The sequence below is a fragment of the Schistocerca nitens genome, chromosome 1 (genome assembly GCF_023898315.1).
Source record: "Schistocerca nitens isolate TAMUIC-IGC-003100 chromosome 1, iqSchNite1.1, whole genome shotgun sequence".
Lineage (NCBI taxonomy): Eukaryota > Metazoa > Arthropoda > Insecta > Orthoptera > Acrididae > Schistocerca > Schistocerca nitens.
Genome location: NC_064614.1, coordinates 294,470,956 through 294,494,750, shown reverse-complemented (window position 1 = coordinate 294,494,750; position 23,795 = coordinate 294,470,956). Strand labels below are relative to the sequence as shown.

The window sequence follows — 23,795 nt, the reverse complement described above, 5'->3', positions numbered from 1 at the left end:
ATTACGAAGAGGCAGACAATGAAGAAAATGCTCAAACTGTATCTCTTCAAGTATGTGTTAGTATTTCACAGAATACAGATGGACTATCCTGCAGCTCACATTCTTTCAAATTATAATGGAAACGTAGTATGCAGTGCATTCAGAACCGAGAACGTTGGAACAAAGACGGAAGTGGGGCGCTAACAGTTGTACAAAGTTATAACGCATACGTGGGTGACGTTGTTAAATCTGACGTGGAGAGACAGAGAATAAAAATATTATTAATACAAACTATTTATGCAGTGGTGGAAATGTGTCTCGTGAATTTATGTACACTCCTGGAAATGGAAAAAAGAACACATTGACACCGGTGTGTCAGACCCACCATACTTGCTCCGGACACTGCGAGAGGGCTGTACAAGCAATGATCACACGCACGGCACAGCGGACACACCAGGAACCGCGGTGTTGGCCGTCGAATGGCGCTAGCTGCGCAGCATTTGTGCACCGCCGCCGTCAGTGTCAGCCAGTTTGCCGTGGCATACGGAGCTCCATCGCAGTCTTTAACACTGGTAGCATGCCGCGACAGCGTGGACGTGAACCGTATGTGCAGTTGACGGACTTTGAGCGAGGGCGTATAGTGGGCATGCGGGAGGCCGGGTGGACGTACCGCCGAATTGCTCAACACGTGGGGCGTGAGGTCTCCACAGTACATCGATGTTGTCGCCAGTGGTCGGCGGAAGGTGCACGTGCCCGTCGACCTGGGACCGGACCGCAGCGACGCACGGATGCACGCCAAGACCGTAGGATCCTACGCAGTGCCGTAGGGGACCGCACCGCCACTTCCCAGCAAATTAGGGACACTGTTGCTCCTGGGGTATCGGCGAGGACCATTCGCAACCGTCTCCATGAAGCTGGGCTACGGTCCCGCACACCGTTAGGCCGTCTTCCGCTCACGCCCCAACATCGTGCAGCCCGCCTCCAGTGGTGTCGCGACAGGCGTGAATGGAGGGACGAATGGAGACGTGTCGTCTTCAGCGATGAGAGTCACTTCTGCCTTGGTGCCAATGATGGTCGTATGCGTGTTTGGCGCCGTGCAGGTGAGCGCCACAATCAGGACTGCATACGACCGAGGCACACAGGGCCAACACCCGGCATCATGGTGTGGGGAGCGATCTCCTACACTGGCCGTACACTACTGGTGATCGTCGAGGGGACACTGAATAGTGCACGGTACATCCAAACCGTCATCGAACCCATCGTTCTACCATTCCTAGACCGGCAAGGGAACTTGCTGTTCCAACAGGACAATGCACGTCCGCATGTATCCCGTGCCACCCAACGTGCTCTAGAAGGTGTAAGTCAACTACCCTGGCCAGCAAGATCTCCGGATCTGTCCCCCATTGAGCATGTTTGGGACTGGATGAAGCGTCGTCTCACGCGGTCTGCACGTCCAGCACGAACGCTGGTCCAACTGAGGCGCCAGGTGGAAATGGCATGGCAAGCCGTTCCACAGGACTACATCCAGCATCTCTACGATCGTCTCCATGGGAGAATAGCAGCCTGCATTGCTGCGAAAGGTGAATATACACTGTACTAGTGCCGACATTGTGCATGCTCTGTTGCCTGTGTCTATGTGCCTGTGGTTCTGTCAGTGTGATCATGTGATGTATCTGACCCCAGGAATGTGTCAATAAAGTTTCCCCTTCCTGGGACAATGAATTCACGGTGTTCTTATTTCAATTTCCAGGAGTGTATATTACTCCAACTGCACACGCTCCACGCCATTACAGAGCCTCCAACATCTTGAACAGTCCCCTACTGACATGCAGGGTCCTTGAATTCATGAGGTTGTCTCCATACCCGTACACGTCCATCGCCTCGATACAATTTGAAACGAGACTCGTCCGACCAGGCAACATGTTTCCAGTCATCAACAATCCAAGACGGCCCAAGGATAGGCATAAAGCTTTGTGCCATGTAGTCATCAAGGGTAAACGAGTGGACCTTCAGGAAGCCAATATCGATGACGTTTCGTTGAATAATTCCACGCTGACACTTGTTTACGGCCCAGCACTGAAATCTGCAGCAATTTGCGGAAGGGTTGCTCTTCTGTCACGCTGAACGACTCTCATCAGTCGTCGTTGGTCCCGTTCTTGCAAGATATTTTTCCGGCCGAAGCGATGTCGGAGATTTGATGTTTTACCGGATTCCTGATATTCACTGTACACTTGTGAAATGGTCGTACGGGAAAGTCCCCACTTTATCGCTACCTGGAGATGCTGTGTCAAATCGCTTGTGCGCCTACCATAAAATCATGTTCAAACTCACTTATGTCTTGATAATCTGCCATTGTAGCAGCAGTAACCGATATACCAACCGCACCAGACACTTGTTGTCTTATACAGACGTTGCCGACCGCAGAGCCATATTATATCTGTTTACATCTCTCTGTATTTGAATACGCATGCCTATATCAATTTCTTTGGTGCTTGAGTGTATAAGTATCACCCAGCTGTATGATTCTTTTTCGTGTTCTCAGTCCCTCAATATCCTTCGCCTGTATAATCAAGTCGGAATATTTTATCCACGTTAATGACTTTGTACCAGTTTTGAAATAAAAAAATTGCTATTAATTCAACAACAGTTCATCAAGTGTTAAAGTATAAATTTATAACCATTATTTTATATTTTTTACAATTACAGTAAGTTAATAAGGAAACTGCGTGAATGGTTCTTTTGAAAAATGGCACCTTTGAGTCCCTGCCTCATTTATGACCAATATGTTTTGTGACTATATTGACGGACGTTTAGCTCTAACTTTTCACTGTGAAGTCATATGTACCTACTTATGATTGTTTACTAGCTATCATATCTCTGATTTCCTACCTCGAAAGAAAGAAAACAATAGAACTGCTGCAGTAATCGTATAATTGAGAATAATACTTATACTGGCAAATTTACTCTTTTCGTGAAGAAATCCTCATAGGAACCCGAAGGTAACTGTGGTACAACAATATTCAAACAAAGAAGAGAAACAACAGTTTGTATTAACACTAAATATGAGTTATTTGTGTGAGTGAAAAAGAAAAAATACAGTTGTTGGTATTAATAATAAATATGATTTGTTTTATTTGAGTGATTGTCACCGATTTTTCACTCGTAATTAGGAACTGACAAACTCTGGTCAGATATGAACTACGTACTTTATACTCGAGACGAGTGGGTTTGTTGCCTGAGCATAAGCGTTCATGTAGATGGGCCTCTGTCCATGATACCAAGCAACTAGATGGAACTGGCTGAAAATACAGTTCTTTGTTTGAATACAAAAAGATCTCCTGTATTTCAAAGAGTAGTCACAACAAACAAAAAAAGTTATAATGAAAATACTTTTACTTGTGAATAACAAATACTATGCCATTGTACATTAGATGACTTTAAAAACATTTCTTCCAATGTTGACACAGTGATGAAGCCTTTCCCAGAAGTTGTCTCTAGTTATTCATGCCATTTTTGGAGGAATCGCAGCTACTTCCCGGGTTCAAAATGGTTCAAATGGCTCTAGGCACTATGCGACTTAACTTCTGAGGTCATCAGTCGCCTAGAACTTAGAACTAATTAAACCTAACTAACCTAAGGACATCACACACATCCATGCCCGAGGCAGGATTCGAACCTGCGACCGTAGCGGTCGCTCGGTTCCAGACTGTAGCGCCTAGAGCCGCACGGCCACTCCGGCCGGCCCGCACGGCCACTCCGGCCGGCACTTCCCGGGTGATTGTCTGCTTAACTGCTTGCAGGATTGTGTAGCGATGTTTGTACACTTTCGTCTTTAAGTGCCGCTAAAGAAAAAAAAATAAATAAAAGAAAGTCACAAATTGATAAATATGATGACCTAGTGGAGCAGGCGATGTGTTCTCATGAAGAGAGAAAATGTTCAGGAAACAATTGTCTCAAAAACTCTAGAAAGTGCCGAGCAGTGTCAGGTGTGGCTCCATATTATTGGAACCAAACTTCTCCCCCTTTATGGTCCACAACGACCTGGTTTAATATAGCATGAGAAAGCAGCGACTTGAATTGAATTAACCGTTACCGTCATGTCATCTTATTCGAAAAAATATGGATCCCACAAACCCAACAGAGCAGCGTTGCACCAAACTGTCACACGATAGCTGTGAAGTGGTCCTAAGTGGAGTTTCTGAGAGTTTTTTGCTGTCCAGTAGGGGAAATTTTGTTTATTTGCGGTTCCTGGCAAGTGTAAGTGCACTTCATAAGAAGACATCAAAACAGTGCCACTGGAAAATTTCTGAAGAATTTCCTCACACATTACTCTGCAAGTTTCGAAAACTGTCTCATTTAATTGTTGGGTAACCATAATTATGTATGGGTTCGTGTATACATCTCTTCTTACACTCCTGTCAGACAATCTCATGGCAGCAGCATATTTAAGTGTTGACATTTTGGAGATTCCTGGACGGATGTTCTCACACACGCCACGTTTTGTGGTGTTGTTACAGTCCAAGTTCGGCAGTAGATTATCGTTTCAGTACAGAACCTAATCTTACAAAGTTTGACAGCCAAACTCGAACATTTTTTTTATCACGAACAGAATCATGTCGACCAAGTTTGAACCGAATGCTAAATGCTCGCTGTATAGTAATCACAACAAACGCATAATGTTCACCCAGCCAAACCATTGCTCCTGCTGAAAATGGCACCACACCGTTACTGGTCGATACCCCTTCCACGTTAGTATCCTCGCCTTAACTGACACAGTTGCCTTTCCCTATAGGAGAAGTCTTCCTCCCAGAACTTAGGATTAGTTAAAACTCATCACGTTTATCTTTAAATGTAAATACCAGAGGGCGATGGTAAGTCATATAAGGAAAAAAATGCTGTTATGATTTTACTTTATTATTTAGTCAACATATTCCCAACTGAGCCCATCGGAAAAAAATTAAAAAATATCGGTTGTGCTGTAAACCACTCCTCTGCACTCTTTCTGTCTTCCTTGATGTTAAAAACACGTCTTCCCTTGATATGTTTCTTGAAGTTTTGGAATAGATTATAGTCTGAGTGGGCTAGTCGGGTGCATAAAGTGAATTTTTGAGGATTTCAAAGCGAAGAACTTCCAATTTTTTGCCGTGCTATGGCAGCCTTGTGAGTAGAGGCACTGCCGTGATTAAACAATACTCCTTTTCTCGGCATTCCTCGATGTTTGCAGACCACTTGTTGCTTCATTTTATCGAGACGTTCAACTTAGTACTTTGCTGTGATGATTTTGCAGTGTTGTAAATAGCCTATACGTAGGATTCCTTCTTTCTCTCAAAAGGTGGATGTCTACTGATTTTAATGTTTTGAATTTCTTTGGACGTGGAGAACCACTGTTTCTCCATTCGCTAGACTGGTCTTTGATTTCTGGATCATAAGTGCATATCCATGTTTCATCTATGATGACGAGATGATCCAAATATTTAACAGCATCCCAGTGAAAGAGGACCAAAAAGACTGTGAAGCAACCACTCACTCGCGCTTTTCGTCCACATTGTGACATTTGGAACCTCCTTTGGCTGAGAGCTTTCTCCTGTCAAAAATCTATGAATAATACGACCCACACGCTCTCGAGATATGCCCAGGGTCTCTGCTATCTTTTTAACAGTTATTTCCGATTATCCAGCTTCATGGAATGAACAGTATCTACTACTTCCGGCACTGTTAGTTGATTTGGCCTTTCAGGACGCTCTTCACCTTCTGTGCTGAAATACCCTGTTTTAAATGCACCAGCCCAATTCTTCATTGTGAAGTAGGAAGGACAGTCACCACCCAGTGAACCAGATATATCATCATAATTTTTTGGCGGTGTTCACTTTAAAAAATAGGTACATAAGCACAGTACGACTCTCTTTCAATGTGGCATATCTATTTTCTTGCAGCAGAAAAATAAAAACCAATGTTACTGCTACGCAATTACTGTGGTATATAACCTAAAGAACCAGGTTCAGTGCCAAAGTATTAGAATTAATCTACACTAGTTTTGACTTGGAAAAGCGAAGAACTTGTCAGCACCTCCTCGTAAAAACGCAACTTATATTTTTGAGTGTTTCATTTAGCACGTGTTTCAAAAACTTTGCTTCATCTTCATGCAGCAGTTCTGGTGTTTAGCAGAGGTGCACTGCTCCTGGGAAACCAACGATGTCGAAATGTCTGCAGTCTCCAGTCCTGTGCACCACATTTCTCGAGGGCACTACATTTGACCAGAGCCTTCTAAAGAATTAAAATTTAGTGGCTCATTACATTGTACTTTTATTTATATTTACAACAATTAGTCACGGAAAGTCCCTACTAAACATGTGTAAGTGATACCTCAGGTTTTTGCAGCGTGATTAAATAATGTTGCACATCTGAGTGTACGGCCAAGTTGTTTCCGTTTTCGCAGAATATTTCGATGATCGGACCAGTCATCTTCAGGTGCTGCTACTTAAGCTGTTCAGTTATACTGATCTTCATACTTGCTGCCTATACTCCAAAGAGACAGTGAAGTATTGGAAGTCTTACACCGCTGTTTATGGCTCTGAGTTCGACTCCCGATGTCCACTACATCCTTTGATGCTCTTTTGTTTCCCAGAATCAGTTTCCCAGCTCTTGCGGATGTGATAGCTAGCAAGATCCTTAAGACTGAGTGCCTGACCACAAACTTCGTTTAAATTGAAACCTGCGTCCCTGTTTATTGAGTTTGCCGACGTCGTTATTTCAACAGAATCCTTAATCACGCTGTCCCAAATTTTGAAGCCAAATGACTAGAAAGCGACAAGTTCCGACCAGCGTGTCTATACGCTATATGGACGACTCTTTTGTGGCACAATCAATTGAATGTCTGATGCTCATCGTTTCCAATAATTCCAACACTGCTAGTAGCTACGCAGATGGTATACCAGGGTGAGTTAGTATCTAAAACCCAAACGTCGGAACACAGTATATCGTTTTAAACTTCGCATCTCTACGTACTCGTGTCTAGAAGATGGCATCACACGTCGCGCGGAAGGTAGCCGACAGATACACGTTATTTGGCGGCCAGTAGCTAACCTGCAATAAGACTCATATGGGACGTGTGCTAGGAATGTGTACCCGATTAGAACGCGATTTTTGTGAGCCGAGGGATTGTCCACAGAGTACGTCCATAGCGAAGTTCGTCCCGTATGTAGTTATAACTGTATTTGATGGAAATATGTGTTCAGCTGATTATAGAAAATCAGCAAATTACAAGAAAAAGTCAAAAGGAACGTCCTGGCACCCTGGTTATCTAGTGATGGCTCGTTGTTTCCCCTTATAGAGATATTTTGTTAACTTCGGGACATATCGGCCTTGTGAGTTGCAGTAACTTAATGAATCAAATACACGTGTTATGACCCAAGAGGTCACTCATGACATGCGAACACTGCCACAAGAATTCTATGCTGCAGCCTTTAACGACTTGTCGAACGTTGAGACAAGCGTTTAAGTTTACAGGGGGAGTATGTTGAAAACGAAATTAATTTTCACGATGGTATACGCGGCTCTGATGTCTCTATCCAAATTTGCGATTTATTTATTGACTCACCCTCAGACAACTACGCCTTCCTATCTGAAATGATCTCCCTAAAATCTCCAGAGCAATATATTACTATTAACCTCTAAGGGAAGTGAGTTTGTGTAAGTCCTCACAGGAAATGAGAGGCGTGCGTTGTCAAAGGTTGGTGACCTACCTCCCCCCCAAACCGCCCCCCCCTCCTACCTACTTATCTCACTTTTGATAGTGACTTTAAACAGTTACTTACATTGACTATCAAATATATTACATAAATCAGCCTTGTCGCGATTTTAAGCTTCTATTCCTCTCTTATAAACACTGATTGTAATTTTGGGTAAGTCTAATTACTTCTGCTTCCTGATTTTCTGGGAAAGTGTCTGGTGCACACTCTCGACGAGTCTCACTCAGTGCACCATTAGGTGACCTTGGGCATTGTTCGGCCTCTCGTCGATGCTTGTTAGGGCCAATAGTCAACCGCTCGATGTCACTTCTGGAATGACGTGCAACGTGAGAGCCTTCCGTTTAGGGGTCTGGTCCAGGCCTCTCTCCTCTTACGGCTTCCCTACCGGACTCAGAATTTAACTCCATCTCGGCTTCGCTTTTATACATAATAGTAGCATGGGAGGCTTGTACCATTGCAGCTTATGAAGGTTATGTAATTTTGTTTCGAATCCAAGTGAATGACTTAGACTGCGGGTTCCCAGTGGACTGTACCATGTGCTAGTACTCTTGCTGCAGCTGAAGAAGAGGGCCAATCTGTGACAAAGTGAACAGTGATGAGACGATCTCCTAAGCGTTCGTATACAGTATGATTCGACCTTTGACATATACAGCTTTAGTTAAATTTTTAAATTTTTAGGGACACTTCATAATTGTGATGTATGTCATATAACGTACTGGACAAAAAGAAGCATTTTATGCTAGTTATGAATCGGCTTCTGTTGGAAAAGAGTCAGATTTTATTAAACGTCATACACACTGAAATATCTTTACCTCTTTGCGGGAACGAATAGTATAAACTGAATGATGGTATCATTGTGAGCATATGTCATAGAAATTGCGGAGTTCTACGTATCGCTGATGTTGGCGACGGGTCGGAAACGACGGTTGTGTGGAAGCCAGTCGACTGGATGGCTGTAGTTAAACTTTCACTACTTGAACTAGTCTAGACGGGTTACTATTTTCCGTATGGGTACCAAATTTTGTAGAAATGAAGGTCAGATTGTGCACTGCAGGATTTTCACTGCTCGTAGGGATATGTACCCGTGGTTTAAGGGTAGTGTCTTTGGTTAGTAATTTAAAGTTCTTATTTTTATTTTCTGTATTATTTAATGAGCATTTTATTAATGTGATTGATTTTTATTTATGGTTTGGTTTAGCGATTACTTTTTAATGTTTGCTCCTTTTATTTGAGTCCTTTTAAATACGTTTGCGGTAGTTATGAAGTCTATATTGCTTACTGTTCTCCATAAGTTAAAGAATACGGTTCGCAGCAGCAGATCTCGTTGAGTCTCCTTGCTGGAACTTCTCCACCTGAAATAGCTAAAGATAATTTATCACTGTACGGAAATAGATTGGCATATCCAAGTGCTATGTTCTGTCATGTGTATGGAATGTGGCGTCCAACTTCATTTCGTGAAATTATTTACGTCTTCGGACAAATATTCTAGACGAATCCCGAAATCGTGTAATACTGCAGGTTCGCATCATCAAACCACACAACACTTCCGGATGACTTGCGTCGTTATAATGACTGAATATTTCTTTTGAAATGATTAAGGGTTATGAGCTCTACACACCTGATACTCCTTTTGTGCTTCTATATGTATTTATTTTCTTCAGTACCATAAAAGCTAGATTATTGCCTTAATGGCGGCTTCCAACAATCTCCTCTCAAGCCGACATAGAGCATCTCTCTTCCAATGTCCAACATGGAATAATTATTTCTTTGCCATAGCTTAATACCGCCTGGATAACTTTGTTACCGAGTTCTCACGGAGACACTTAAATTCCAGAGACTCTTTATCTCTCGCGCAGGTATTTTACATTTATCGTCGTATTAATACTCAGTTGCAGACAATGTTTCGATTGAATACCTACAATTGTTTTTGGTTGGAAGGGTAGAGCATTCACAACATGACTACCTTCACGTAGAATATTACTGGGCGGAATGTACTGGAGGTTGACAACATTTGCCGCAACTTTCTGTATGATACGCTACGCGATTAAAGCATTCACAACATGACTACATTTACGTAGAATATTACTGGACGGAATGTACTGGAGGTTGACAAAATTTGCCGCAACTTTCTGTATGATTCGCTACGCGATTAAAGCATTCACAACATGACTACCTTTACGTAGAATATTACTGGGCGGAATGTACTGGAGGTTGACAACATTTGCCGCAACTTTCTGCATGACACGCTACGTGATTAAATCGCTCACAACATGACTACCTTCACGTAGAATATTACAGGACGGAATGTCCTGGAGGTTGACAACATTTGCCGCAACTTTCTGTATGATACGCTACGCGATTAAAGCGTTCACAACATGACTACCTTCACGTAGAATATTACTGGGCGGAATGTACTGGAGGTTGACATTTGCCGCATATTAATTGTGTAACTATCATAATTACTCGCTACTTGTCATAAGTTAAAATTTTTGCCATTAGCTGTTTGAGTAACTGTTAACAGCTAATGTGGCCATGGACTTTCGATCAACATAGCCTTCCCATTAGGGCGAGGGCTCCTAAGGAAAACCATGAAAAACCTTGAACAAGGCTCATTAACCTTATGTTTCCACCCAGTAATTTGCCAAACTGGATTAAAGGTTTGAACAAACAATCTGAAAATTGTCTTTATCAAGCGTTGTTCTTGCATTGTTGGAGTCGGGTAATTGTGAGGATGTCTTGGTAGCGACGTCTGCACGCCGTCTGGTGGAAGTTGCAGGACAGGTGTGGTCTGAGATGTGGGATGACGTCTTGTTAGCGTGGGTTAGGTGGTATGGGTGGACAGGAACAGAGTTGATCATCAAGTAGTATCCCGGCTGGACCAGACCCTCATAAAGCCATATAAGGTTGGTTTGAACATGAAACATAATTATCACCCGTATCAGTACTCATAATCACTGATGGAAAAGGGCTGTGAGAGAACGGATTAGTACAAAGTATTTGTCAATCTCAAATTCATGGTCTGAATTTCGAGATCCGGAAGAAGTAACATACACTTTTATAACTTCGTAGTCGGGTAGTCTCTCATTAGAATCCTCTAGTCTTTCTACTTTTGCAAAATTGCCCATCACTGAGTACCATATCTTCCTTAATTGTCTTTGGTAAACTGCTGTGATTATTCGCAATTAAGACTTCCCTGTTTCTTTGATTACCCACAACAATAGCTCAGATATGACACACATGAGTATATCTACGCTTCTCAGCAGGATCTCACACAATTTCACACTTCGTTCAGTCTTCAAAATAGTTTTCTCAGAACGTTTTTATAAATTTTCTACTAACCCCGAATCTACACAAATTCAGCCTAGTCAGGTTTCCTTTCATCCTTCCACATACTGCAAATAATTACCTTTTACCATCGAAGACCACACAACGATCACACAATCCTCTCCCAATCTGGTCCGGCATTAACCTTCCAAACCATCTTACAAATAATCTATCTCAAATACTTCAAAAACTCCATCAAGTGAAATGACCTTAATCATTGAAATCTTTAGTCAGCAATATCACTGCGTCCTTACTTCGAATGGCTACTTTTCCATGTCATAAAGGTGAATATTCTCATTCTCCTGAAACTAATAATGTAATGAAAATTGAAATAAATGTCCCTTACAGTTAAAACTTTGCTGAAATTGAAAACATCATAATTCATTTTCCTAAAACTACATAATAACTTGCTGAAAGAAAACACACATATATATCTTATTATATACAACATGGTAACTCATTTTTCATGAATCTCTCTCGATCCACATCATCTTATCTGAAATTAAGTAAATATAACTTATAATACTATTTACAACATTATCTCCTTTTCTCATAGTCCAACATTCTCATGGACGACACCTTTTCAAGTCATGATGTGGGTATAACCCGTTTACATTCCTGCTTTTAGATTGACCCAATACATACGATCCTGGATTTGGTATTCTCATGACTTCATATGGCTCCGATACACTAGTTTCCATTTCTTACTGGTTTTATTTAACAAAGACGCACGCGGATGTGTTTGTAGCAATACTTTATCTCCAACTACATAAGATTGTTTACGCAGAACATGCATGTCAAAATTTACTTTTCTCCTCTACTAGTACCAAATATGGCAAGGTGGCGTCCTTTGTGGGCCACGTACTGGGAGTGCAAGGCACACATCAATCGCCACTTGGCATTTTTGAGTAATTAATTAGGGCAGCATTGTTGTGAACAAATTTGCAGTTCATATCGCTATGCTAACAGAGCAATGAGAATGCACGGCATTACATTAAGTGCAAACAAATTTGCGGACAGATTTTCGTGCGGGAATTTACTCAGTGAGCCAGTGTCGTGAAACCATGAGCGTGTTAGCCTTAAGGTCGAATTTTACAATCTGCAGCATCCCAGGAGATTCTTGTAACACCAGGCTGGTCTCCAGCGGCAGAGCTTTGATGCAGTCTGAAGGGCAGACGGCATTTTCGGCAGAACTCTGCGAGGCATGCAGAAAGTCTCCCCAAAGTGAATAACGCAGAGAGACGCTTTTTCCCCCTTGGCTGTATCACCCTGCGCTGACAAAAGCGTCGCGGAAGACATTGCCAGAAAGAAATGTAACACCGTGAATCTGGCGCAAAGGGAGCACCTGGGAAGTTTTTCGGACGAGTGGCGACTCGCACAGGTGACCGTGATTGGCCAAATCGATGTGATGTAAAAGTGTTTCCCGCAGACTCACAATCGAGCGGGAGTAACGCTCACTGGTGAAAAATTGTCGCGACTGGACAGCCATATCAGCAGAGCGGAAAGCCGCACTAGAGATTTTGGTAAAAATGAGAAATTTTTTGGTAATTTGTGGCAAGGGCTTATGGGACCAAACTGCTGAGGTCATCGGATCCTAAGCCTACACACTACTTAATCTAACTTAAACTAACTTACGTTGTGGACAACACACACACACCCATGCCCGAGGGAGTACTCGAACCTCTGACGGAGGTACAAAATTAAAGCGACAATCCTTCGCTTCTCTCGGGAGAAGGCCGAGGGGATGGTGGTGCGGTGCCGCTCCACATCCCTGATTGAGGGCGAGAGGCCATCCAGCTATCACCTTGCCTCTGAAAGGAATCGTGCAAAGAAGAACACCATTCTACGCCTTAAAACAGACGATGGTACGCGCCTCACAGACCATCGTGAAGTTCTCAAACACCTAACAGACCATTATACGCACCTCTTCCGGGATGTTGCAGTAGACGTCGCCGCCCAACGAGCACTTATCGGTGGGGTCCCAACTTCATTGGACCATCGAGACTGCGACTGTTTAACCGAGCCACTCACACTCGCTGACCTCACATCTGTCCTCCGTGCCTGTCCGGGACAAAAATCACCTGGCCCCGACGGTCTCCCTTATGAATTCTACCAACAATTCTGGGACCTGTTAGGAGACCGCTTCTGCAAAATGTGCGAGGAGATTTTTGCTGGTTGCGAACTACCCGCCGAATTTCTAGCTGGACGTATTGCCCTTATTCCAAAGGTCACAGGTCACTGTCGAGCTAAAGACCTGCGTCCTATCACCGTTCTTAAAACTGATTATAAGTTGGTGGCACGAAGCGTGGCCTCTCGTCTTAAACAGGTAATGAATAAGGTACTTTGCCCCACTCAATCATGTGGCGTTTCGAATCGAACCATCTTCACCGCCGCTTCTATATACCGTGATGCTGTCTTACTCACCGCCGACACTCGAACCCCGGCTGCAATTCTTTCCCTAGATTTCGGCGGTGCCTTTGACAGGGTCTCCCACCCTTACCTGCTGGCCGTTATGTCGCGGATGGGTTTTGGGGAGCGCTTCATAAGAATCATCCGGCACTTCTTGGATGGAGCAAATTCCACAATCGTTGTGAACGGCTGCCGATCACGACCAATTCCCATCAGACGATCAGTTCGACAAGGGTGTCCCTTGTCAATGTATTTGTTCGCTTTAGCGCTGGACCCCATGCTGCGTGACATCGGACGGATGGTCGATGGTGTCGCTCTCCCAGGCGTCACCTTCCGCAGTGCGGCATACGCGGATGATGTCGGTGTGTTCGTCGCAAACGCTAGGGACATCGATTCAGTTCGCCGAGTTCTCAACGTTTATGAACGAGCATCCGGTGCCATGTTAAATTCCAACAAAACGGTGCTGATCCCGCTAGGACCACGATCATTGACCATCGAACGCCCATGGTACCGAGTTGTGGGGGAATAACGTATCTTGGGCCTTGAGGTGACTGCCTGTCCGCAGCGTATGTTAACACTAACGTGGAGGCGACTTCTCACGCGCATCAGAGGACTTGGCGTGAGCCACGCTGATCGACGACTCGACCTCCATCAACGAATCCAATTGATTAATACTTACATCCTATGGTATGTAGCACAACTCCTTACGCTACCGAAACAAACCGGCAGAGCCATCTCACAAACAGTATATAGGCTCTTGTGGCGGCATGCACTGTTCAAAGTTGATGCGCAGACTTGTACACTGCCAAAGGTCGATGGTGGCCTTGGACTCATTGACTTTCCCCGCAAATGTGCGGCCCTCCTGATTCACCGTATCGCCACCTTGCGTGAAACTGACCCAGGTGGGACAACAGCGGTTCTTTTCGACCGTTATCGCCCACGATCGGTGCGTGCACCAGTATGTTTGACACATATTCCGTTCCGGATGACGACAGTCAAGGACTATTACCTTAATCAAAGTTACGTCCTAACAGTGGCCACTGACAAGGCACGCACGTCGAAGCGCCTTTACCAGGCACTTCGAGGCCAGCCCACACCACATAAATTAGAGGGCAGACGACCGTCGGTCATCTGGCACCAAGCTTGGGCTAATATCAACAACGCAGCCCTTCCCACGGCAGTTTCAGCGCTATGGTATCGTGTCGTAAACAATTAAATACCCACTAATCATCGCCTGGCGGCCATCCGCCTACGGTCATCGGCTGCTTGCGGCCGATGTGGTGACGTAGTCACCAGAGAGCATCGTCTCTTATGCCCTCACGTCACAGAAGTGTGGGACCTTGCACGTGTGCTATTAGCACTGATCGGTGGGACGACACCAGACAATGTGTCCATCGACTGGTTCCTTACCCCTGATATTCAGACCAACCCCCGACCACGACGAAACGCAATGGTGTGGCTCTTGGGCCACACCATTTTCACGATCTACGACCTTTCCCTCACCGATGCTGTCTCTTTCATGGACTGCCTGTGGAGCCAGCATCGCCTGGCGGAATCTGACCGGAAATATACCACTACCTTTGCAAGATTTCTGAAAGTTGCAATGGTTCATGGTTATCAAAAGGTGTTCCGGGTTGACTAAGGCACCTCGTTCAGGAATTGCCTGAGTTTACCCCTGGATCTATGTCACTCGGACTTTCAAACTACCCTTGCCTTGTGTATACCCAAGATTTGACATTGGCCGTCTGGGCATCACTAGAGTAGACTGTTCTATGATACTGATAATATGGCAATTGGTAACATGGGACTTGCGTGAACCTTGTATGGGAAATTATTGGGAAATTAGAAAACACGTAATCTATCTTAGAGGATTATTACTTCGTTAATTCTATTGGCGATGGGATTATCTCGCCAGTTTCGTTTTCATCTGTGTGTGCTGCCGTCCCTGTTTTTTTTATTTTGCCTTCATTTCTGTCTTTATTTATTTCCTCCTTTTTAGTTCCTAAACTCATCACTTGACTCACACCTGCCGAGAGAGGTGTATTTCTGAGTAGTGTGTCGTCGCCCCCTGAGGCATAGCAGAGTATGCCTCCGCCTTTATTTTTGGTTTATGGCAATAAGTCTTGCTACTAACAGCACCATGCTTTACGTGCTGCGTCGACACTAGAGGATGGCGGCAATTTTGGATAGGAAAAGGTAGGGCTATAGGGGAGGAAGGAGGCCCACATTAAAAAAAATAAAAAATAAAAAAATAAAAATAAAAAAATAAAAAAGTGTTGTAAAAAATAAAAAGTGTAGTATCTGTTCTTATCAGCTTAATATTAAACTCATTTTTGGCTCATGACGGAGTGCTATGGGCTTGCTCCACCTCTGTCGCGGGTTGGCCTGGCATTGCAGTACCGCCGGGATCGGCCCACCTAAAATTAATTAAAACACAGCCTGAAATGGGTTAATATTCTGCAGTGATTAGATATTCCGCTGGTAGCAAAAAAAAAAAAAAAAAAAAAAAAAAAAAAAAAAAAAAAAAAAAAAAAAAAGAGGTAGAGCGCGGACCGTGCAAGTCGTCTCAGATAGCGCGGCTACGGCTAGAAAGGAGACAATTCCGTTTCAGTGTTCGTCCAATAAGGGCACAGTATTCTGTGCCAATTTTTTATTATTATTGAATCACCGAAGCTTGACTTACGTGTCATCGGTTTCACTGTATCCATGTCTTAACTTTACAACCAAATACATCATTTAATGATTACACATTACATACATTTCCTTGATTGCTCATGTCTAGATTATCCTAATTTGTACCTAGACCTGTATCATAACTCTGGGGTGTGGACCCACACTGTTTAACAAATTCAGTTCCGTTTATGGATTTTTAAATATTTGCATATAAAATGAAACTTTTGTGGTTGTTGGCATTATTTTGTGTTTGCTTTGTTAATCTTAGGATTTGTCATTTACGTCAGATATTAATTCCGAAGGCTCCCTCGCTAAAACCGCAGTATTGCATGATGTAACATTCTTTATTGGGTGACCACTATGTTCTTTACATAATCTTCTCGTGTCAAATACAGTACTTCATGATAAATTAATTACCATAACTTATTTATTATTGACGTCAATGTGCTACACGTCTTGCCAGACAATGTGTTCCTTTACCTCGCCTTCAATTGCTAGAGAGACGAGCATTAGGCCGCTCTTTATTCATATACCGATGTAATCATTGGGCAATTTATTTTAGTACTGTCGGTGATCATCTAAATTTGTGCATACATGTTACACTACGTGGATTGAGACACAATCTCTTCTCTTTGACTTATGTTTGACATTTGTTCCCGCCGCGTGGTCAATCTGCGCGGTTTTAGGTGCCATGTCACGGATTGCGCGGCCCCTCCCGCCGGAGGTTCGAGTCCTCCCTCGGGCATGAGTGTGTTGTTCTTAGCATAAGTTAGTTTAAGTAGTGCGTAAGTCTAGATACCGATGACCTCAGCAGTTTGGTCCCTTAGGAACACCCACCCACCCACACACACACACACACACACACACACACACACTCACTCACACTTTTGTCTCCCAATTACTATGTATGTAAGCTACTCATGCAGAATTTTATTGGGTCTGTACGCCACCTACCTAACTGTAAGTTGTGTACAGACCAGAACAAAATTCTAGTATACAGGAGGGCCCATGCAAGGTGGCAACATGTATGGGCCCTGCAGTGAGAGTCCAACGCCCACACCAGTCGCCGCTTTGTATTTTTTAATAATTAACTAGCGCAGTAATTACAAGTAGCAGCAATGATGTGAACAGATTTGCGTCTCATAGCGCTATGCTAACTGAGATGGCTAAAGGATGAACAATGAGAATGTACTGAATTGTGTTAATTGGAAATAATTTTTGCGGATAGAGTTTGGTGCGGGATTTTACTTAGGAAGCCGATGGCGTGAAGCCATCAGTGCTTTAGACTTAAGGACGAATGGCAGGTGGCATTTCCGGCGGAAGACTGTGAGGCAAGCAGAAAGTCTCCCCAAAGTGAATAACGCAGAGAGACTCTGCTTCCCCCTTGGCCGTGTCACCCTGGGCTCACAAAAGCGTCGCGGAAGACATTGTCAGAAAGGAATGTACCTTCGTGAATCCCCCACTATATTTTTTGAACGTGGGACGGAGTAGTGGAATGTGCCCATTTAGACTCTGTCGCAAAGGAAGCATCTGGAAAGTTTTCCGGACGAGTGGCGACTCGTATAGGTGACCACGATTGGCCGGATCTATGTGACGTAAGCAGTGTTTCCAGCGAACGCACAGTCGAGCGGAAGCAACGCTCATTGGTGAAAAATTGTTGCGAATAAAATGTTGCGATTGGACAGCCACAGTAGCAGAGCGGCAAGCCGCACTAGATTTTGGCAGAAATGCAACACTTGCGTTTCAGTGTCTCTACCGGACAATACGTGGTAATTGCGCAGTAGTTGCGCACCTTATCCGGAAGTGTGGATAATTTCACGGAATTTTGTCGTGTACGCGGGCGGCTGTGGTTGCAGCGATATCACACCTGATCGGCGTAAGAGCATGAATAAAAAGCTGGCTGGGGACCTTGTCTTGAAGCAGAAGAGTAGAATGGGTAATATAGGCAGCTGCAGCCGTAGCACGATCAGCCTTGCAGTTTATAAAAGTTAAACAGTTGGCCATCAACCCATTGATCACCGCAGCACTTCGCGCATTATTTCTGTGATTACATACTGATGGAAATAACGTGACCTAGAATCTTGTGGTGTCATTCAGTTAAGGGGAAGTCCCAATCCGTACTGCTCGGTTTTATAGTTGTAGATTCGTGTTACATTCCTTTCTCTTTATTAAGATAGTAATCTTTCCACACTCGAGACGCATCACCTCATTAAAGCGATTTATGAGTATATGTAAATTCTCAGATGGATAAGTGTGACTATGTTTCCTGATATTTCAGACTACATATCTTGACACCAGCCCTATACTACAACGTAGTCAAAAATTTTCGTGGTGTTAACTTGATATTGATAATTTACATACATCATTACTTTCTGTGAGGCAAGTGACATCACCTAGTCCGATTCTTCAACGGAGGCCTGGATTACGTAGTCAGATCTCATTAAGCGCGTGAGGATCGCATTGATTGAATTTGTAATAGAATTTCAAGTGCAGTAAATATTTCATTTGCTTATCGCCTCACGGTAGCAAACAAAATTCGGAGATCGCTTCCCAATGTAGGCCTGAATTTTCTGAGGATGTATGTTTGGAGCACATCATTTCTATGGTACTATAATGTGGTCTGTGGGAGAATCGGAATAGAGGAGAACAGAAGCATTTAAGATGTGGTGCTACAGACACATGTTGAAAATTTGGTGGACTGATGAGACAAGGAATGATAATATTCTACGCAGAATCGGGGTGGAAAAGAGTACGTGTAAAACACTGTCAAGGAGAAGAGACATGACGGTAGGACACCCGTTAAGACATAGGGGAATTGCTTCCATGGTACTACAGGGAGCTGTAGAAGGGAAAAACTGTACATGGTTTTGAAGCAGATGAGCCGCGCGGGATTAGCCGAGCGGTCTCAGGCGCTGCAGTCATGGACTGTGCGGCTGGTCCCGGCGGAGGTTCGAGTCCTCCCTCGGGCATGGGTGTGTGTGTTTGTCCTTAGGATAATTTACGTTAAGCAGTGTGTAAGCTTAGGGACTGATGACCTTAGCAGTTGAGTCCCATAAGATTTCACACACATTTGAACATTTTGAAGCAAATGAAGTTAAGGAATTCTAGTATCTGGACAGCAAAATAACCAATGACAGATGGAGCAAGGAGGACATCAAAAGCAGACTAGCACTGGCAAAACGGGCATTGCAGTAAATAATTAAGAACGTAGGTTGCTAGTGCTACTCTGGGAAGAAGAGGTTTGCACAAAGTGGAATTCGTGGTGGCCACATCGAACCGGTCAGAATACTGATAAATAAAAAAAATTTGAAAAAAGTAAGTATTGTTAGCGTCGTGATTTGACGTTACGTGCTGATGTGGTAGGGTGACGTGGGGTAGAACACAAGCATCAGTGTGCGTTACAGCTGCTGATAGATGAGTCTATACAAGGTGAGCTGGACTTTACACGTAACGCTGTTTTATCAAAACAACAGCAACAGCGGTTCTGAGCTTCGCCAAAATCATGCATCAAAGGAATACGGAGAGGTTTTCTTTCCACACTGGGATTCAAGAACATGATTCAGCAGTTCGAATTAACTGGCGATTTGGGAATGGCTCCTGCGAGAAGTCGGCCGCAAATTGCGCCACAAGTTGTTAAAGAAGTTACCGTTTCCATTTCTGAGAACGCTGGACGCAATATGCCATCTTCACGTACTGTATCACGACAGCTGTACGTCCCATGGTCCACCACTTGCAAAGTGCTGCGAACAATTGTGGCACAGTATCCTGGCTGTCGCCAGTGCAGATCGTAGTCACATTGAACAACTTTCGTAACTGCAACGTAAACATGTTAAGCGATTAACAAATGTTATCCTCTCATGTGAAAATTAAATTGTGTTTTTCTCAACGGTTTATTCGTTATTTCTGTACATGTCCTTGAAAATGTTTCTACAAAGTTTCGTTGTCCTACGATCACTCGTTCTCCATGGCCATAGCGAACGTTTAGTTATAGCCACCCTGTACATACTATAGTGGATGTTAACTTCTTTATGCGCCAGAGGGTAATCGTTCTGTACCTAGAACCACGACACACACAGACGGTATCTGGACCGGAACGATGATCGTACAAAACAATATCCTGAAAACGATAGGCATTGACTGCTAATGACTGGTAACACAAGGACTGTGATGAGTCACATTTCGCTTCAAAGGCTGGTTTTCTGCCCATCGGGAAACGTCGAAGAATAAACAATTGAAGACATTGCTACAAGAACACAAAGGTATGGCCCAGGAAATGTTTTTGCGACGTTCTCTGTGACTGTTCGTGCATGTGAAAAGTGATCCACTTTCCTTACGAATCTATTTTTCTGAGATCACACTCACTCAGATTTGAAGAATGTCGTTCATTAGGAAAGGGTGTTGCAAGTTGCATTTGCATCTGTATCACGAGGCGTAATTTCCACTAAAAGCTCGAACAGCGGTATTAAAACTTCAAAGTCTTTCATGAATCATTAACAGCTGTGGATCTGGTTTCCTGACTTCACGACTTTGCAAGCCAGTCGAAGAGGATGGAACTGAATCTCGGCCGCTAGGTGGAGCTATTAGAGCAGCTAGCCCTAGCAACGTACGTTTTGCCCGACGCCACACACCTTTCCGTCGGCCAACTGGAGCTTGCGGCCGCCCTATAGTTACTATTTCCGCCGCGCAGCGTCACGCAACTGAGTGAGGTATCCGCTTCGCTATCGTCTCGTTGCCGTAACGTACCGTCAGTTCCCGGTCGCCACATGGGACACCTCTCAGGTTTTCTCTAGCCGCGTTACTCATAGTATTTATTTCAGTCACCACGTGACCATTTCCTCGCTGTTTTTCTTTCTATTCACACTCGATGATCCGTTGTTTAAGTCCCGGACCAGTCGGCTGAAACAGCGCTGTCTCCAACTGTCACCCTTAGGCAAATCAGATCCAGTTCCCCACATACGTCAAGTGTCACTGCTTGACTTCAAGCAATAGTTCCCCTTGGTGACCCTTTCACTAACAAGCTACTTATAAACCTCACAATTGCGAACAAAGATGTCGGTTTCCGGGTGGACACTGGAGCGACAGCCTCCTTCACCTTTTAGAAATACAAGTGCTTACGTTTTGGGACCTCTTCTCCTCCTCTAATCTTTCAGAGATACCTGGAAGAGTTAACCATGTCCATACCCGCTTGCAGTATCTATACGCCTTAATTGTTGCGAGCACAATGTGTCAGGAACACCACCTAATCCTTTGCAATTTATTTGTTATATTACATGACGCAGAGCTAATGCTAATTTTCCAGGAACAAGTGGAATACCTCAGGCACTTGCTATCCCACTTATTCTAACGTTTCAGTTCTTGGCCCCCTATACCGCCTCCCAAAACTTAGAAGAGTTGTAAAGTTCCTCTCATAATCAGTCCATACCAAGCAAAAGACTAAACCAGTTGCAGAAGTTTCTGTACGGTTGGACACCTACCAGTTAAAGCGAAGCCGGCCGAAGTGGCCGTGCGGTTAAAGGCGCTGCAGTCTGGAACCGCAAGACCGCTACGGTCGCAGGTTCGAATCCTGCCTCGGGCATGGATGTTTGTGATGTCCTTAGGTTAGTTAGGTTTAACTAGTGCTAAGTTCTAGGGGACTAATGACCTCAGCAGTTGAGTCCCATAGTGCTCAGAGCCATTTGAACCAGTTAAAGCGAATGCTTCGGCATCCTGCCTTACACCATTTTCACCATTGCGTCCACTGGTTCTGGTCACATATGCCTCTCCGTATGGCACTGTTGCAGTGGTAGCACATAGGAATGATGATGGTACTGAATAACCTATCACCTGTGCGTCGGAGAAGCTGACAACACCACCCCCCCCCCCCACCCACCCCACACCACAAAGAAAAGACTTGAAGATAGAAAAGGAAATATTAGCATTTGTACTTGAACATAACGAGTTTCAGGTTTCCTGTTCGAGACTAAGTTCATTTTAATCATTGTCAGCGAAACACTTGTAGCATTATTCTTGCAGGACGAATAGCACGACGCCTTCGACGTTAGACATTTTTTGTGAGCTCCTCTCTTAACAGCTGTACGAATTTCTGTGGAAGTGCACTGCGGCCCGATCTTACGACAAGTCATGCACTAAGTACGCGAGAGATGGTCCGCATATATTTCACAACACAAAAATCTAGATCATGGGATGAGAAGTTCCGCCTTATGCGAGACACCTTTTTTCTTTTAGTTTCACCCAACGAAGGATGTCACGCGACACAAAAAGAAAAAAGATGTCTTGCATAAGGCGGAACTTCTCATCCCATTTTCTTAGCAAGCACGGAGACAACAAGAAGAACTGCACCACAAGATGATTAAAATCCAGATCTGTAGACCGGGTCCCACGTCTATCACCGAGGCAGATACCACGTCGTCATGCTTGTCACATTGCACCTACTTCACTGTCGGTACTGAGGAATGTCATGGATGAAAACCTCAGCGGGATGAAACGCTTACCGGTCAGGCTTAAACAGGGACGTGAAAGCCACGGTGAGCAGCTGATGATTCCGCATACGGCAGCAAGCGGCACCACCCAAATCGTTCGCTTCCTGACCCGCGTTCTGTCAACCTTGAGATCACTCCCACTTTGACTTTGTGGTTCCATTTCTGGGCTGTGTATCGTTAATAGTCGAAGAGGTCAACTGTAAGTGCCCATATGTAGTAAGCATGACGTCCACCACCACAATAGAAGCCGCAGTAAACAAATACGCTAGTTCTGATTCTAACCGTGAAAATCGTTCCCTGAAATACAGGGTGTAAATTTTAAGTTGACAAACCAGAATAACTAGATAAGCTTAATACGAAAAAATTTGTAGAATCCAAAGTTGAGTGTTTTCGAGGGGGACCTCTGCTGGTGCTAAAATTAGTCCGCCACCCCAGCCCCCTGAGACTTTGAAATTTTAAATGGGAACCCCCATTTTTTATTGCAGAATCAGATTCTACAAAAAAAACTACGTACATTTTATTGATTGGCGACTCCATGGAGTGCTGTGTGCACAACGACCATATATGTTAAATTAAAAGGAAGGTCAGCGTTGGTCGTAATACTGATGTTTTATTAATAGCAGAATCGATTTTCGATCACATAGTGATCGTCTTCGGTGTTATACAAATTAAACTCAGACACTGGTATCAAGTTATCAATAACCAAAACTCACTTCTCAGTTTTGGTTATTGATAACGTGATACCAGTGTCTGAGTTGAATTTGTACAGCACCGAAGATGATCACTACGTGATTGAAAATCGATTCTGCTATTAATAAAACATCAATATTACGACCAACGCTGATCTTTCTTTTAATTTACGTATATTTTGTCTTAAACATTTGTTTTTATTCTTGGTAGTTGGCACTGTGATTCAAGAAAATCCGTGTTCTCATTTTTGACTGGAAAATGGTTACGGATAAATAAAAAATACTTATTTACTTCGTAAATTTTGATTCAATATAACTAAAACTCTCCATCTCTCCCCATAGGGTTGGGTTTGAGAGAGAGGAATTAGAGTTTTACAAATGTTGACCCAAATACTATATCAATAGTTTCCGCAGATTCGGATATGTTTTGTATGTTCCGTGGTCATGAGGCCACACAACTTTTAATTATCAAACAAATCATCTGACTAGCTAAC

At 43.8% G+C, this 23,795-nt stretch overlaps 1 pseudogene; it reads left to right on the top strand.

Moving 5' to 3' along the window:
• Positions 1 to 15,730: 15,730 nt before the first annotated feature.
• On the top strand, positions 15,731 to 15,882 carry LOC126204769 (U2 spliceosomal RNA; annotated as a pseudogene).
• Positions 15,883 to 23,795: the final 7,913 nt, after the last annotated feature.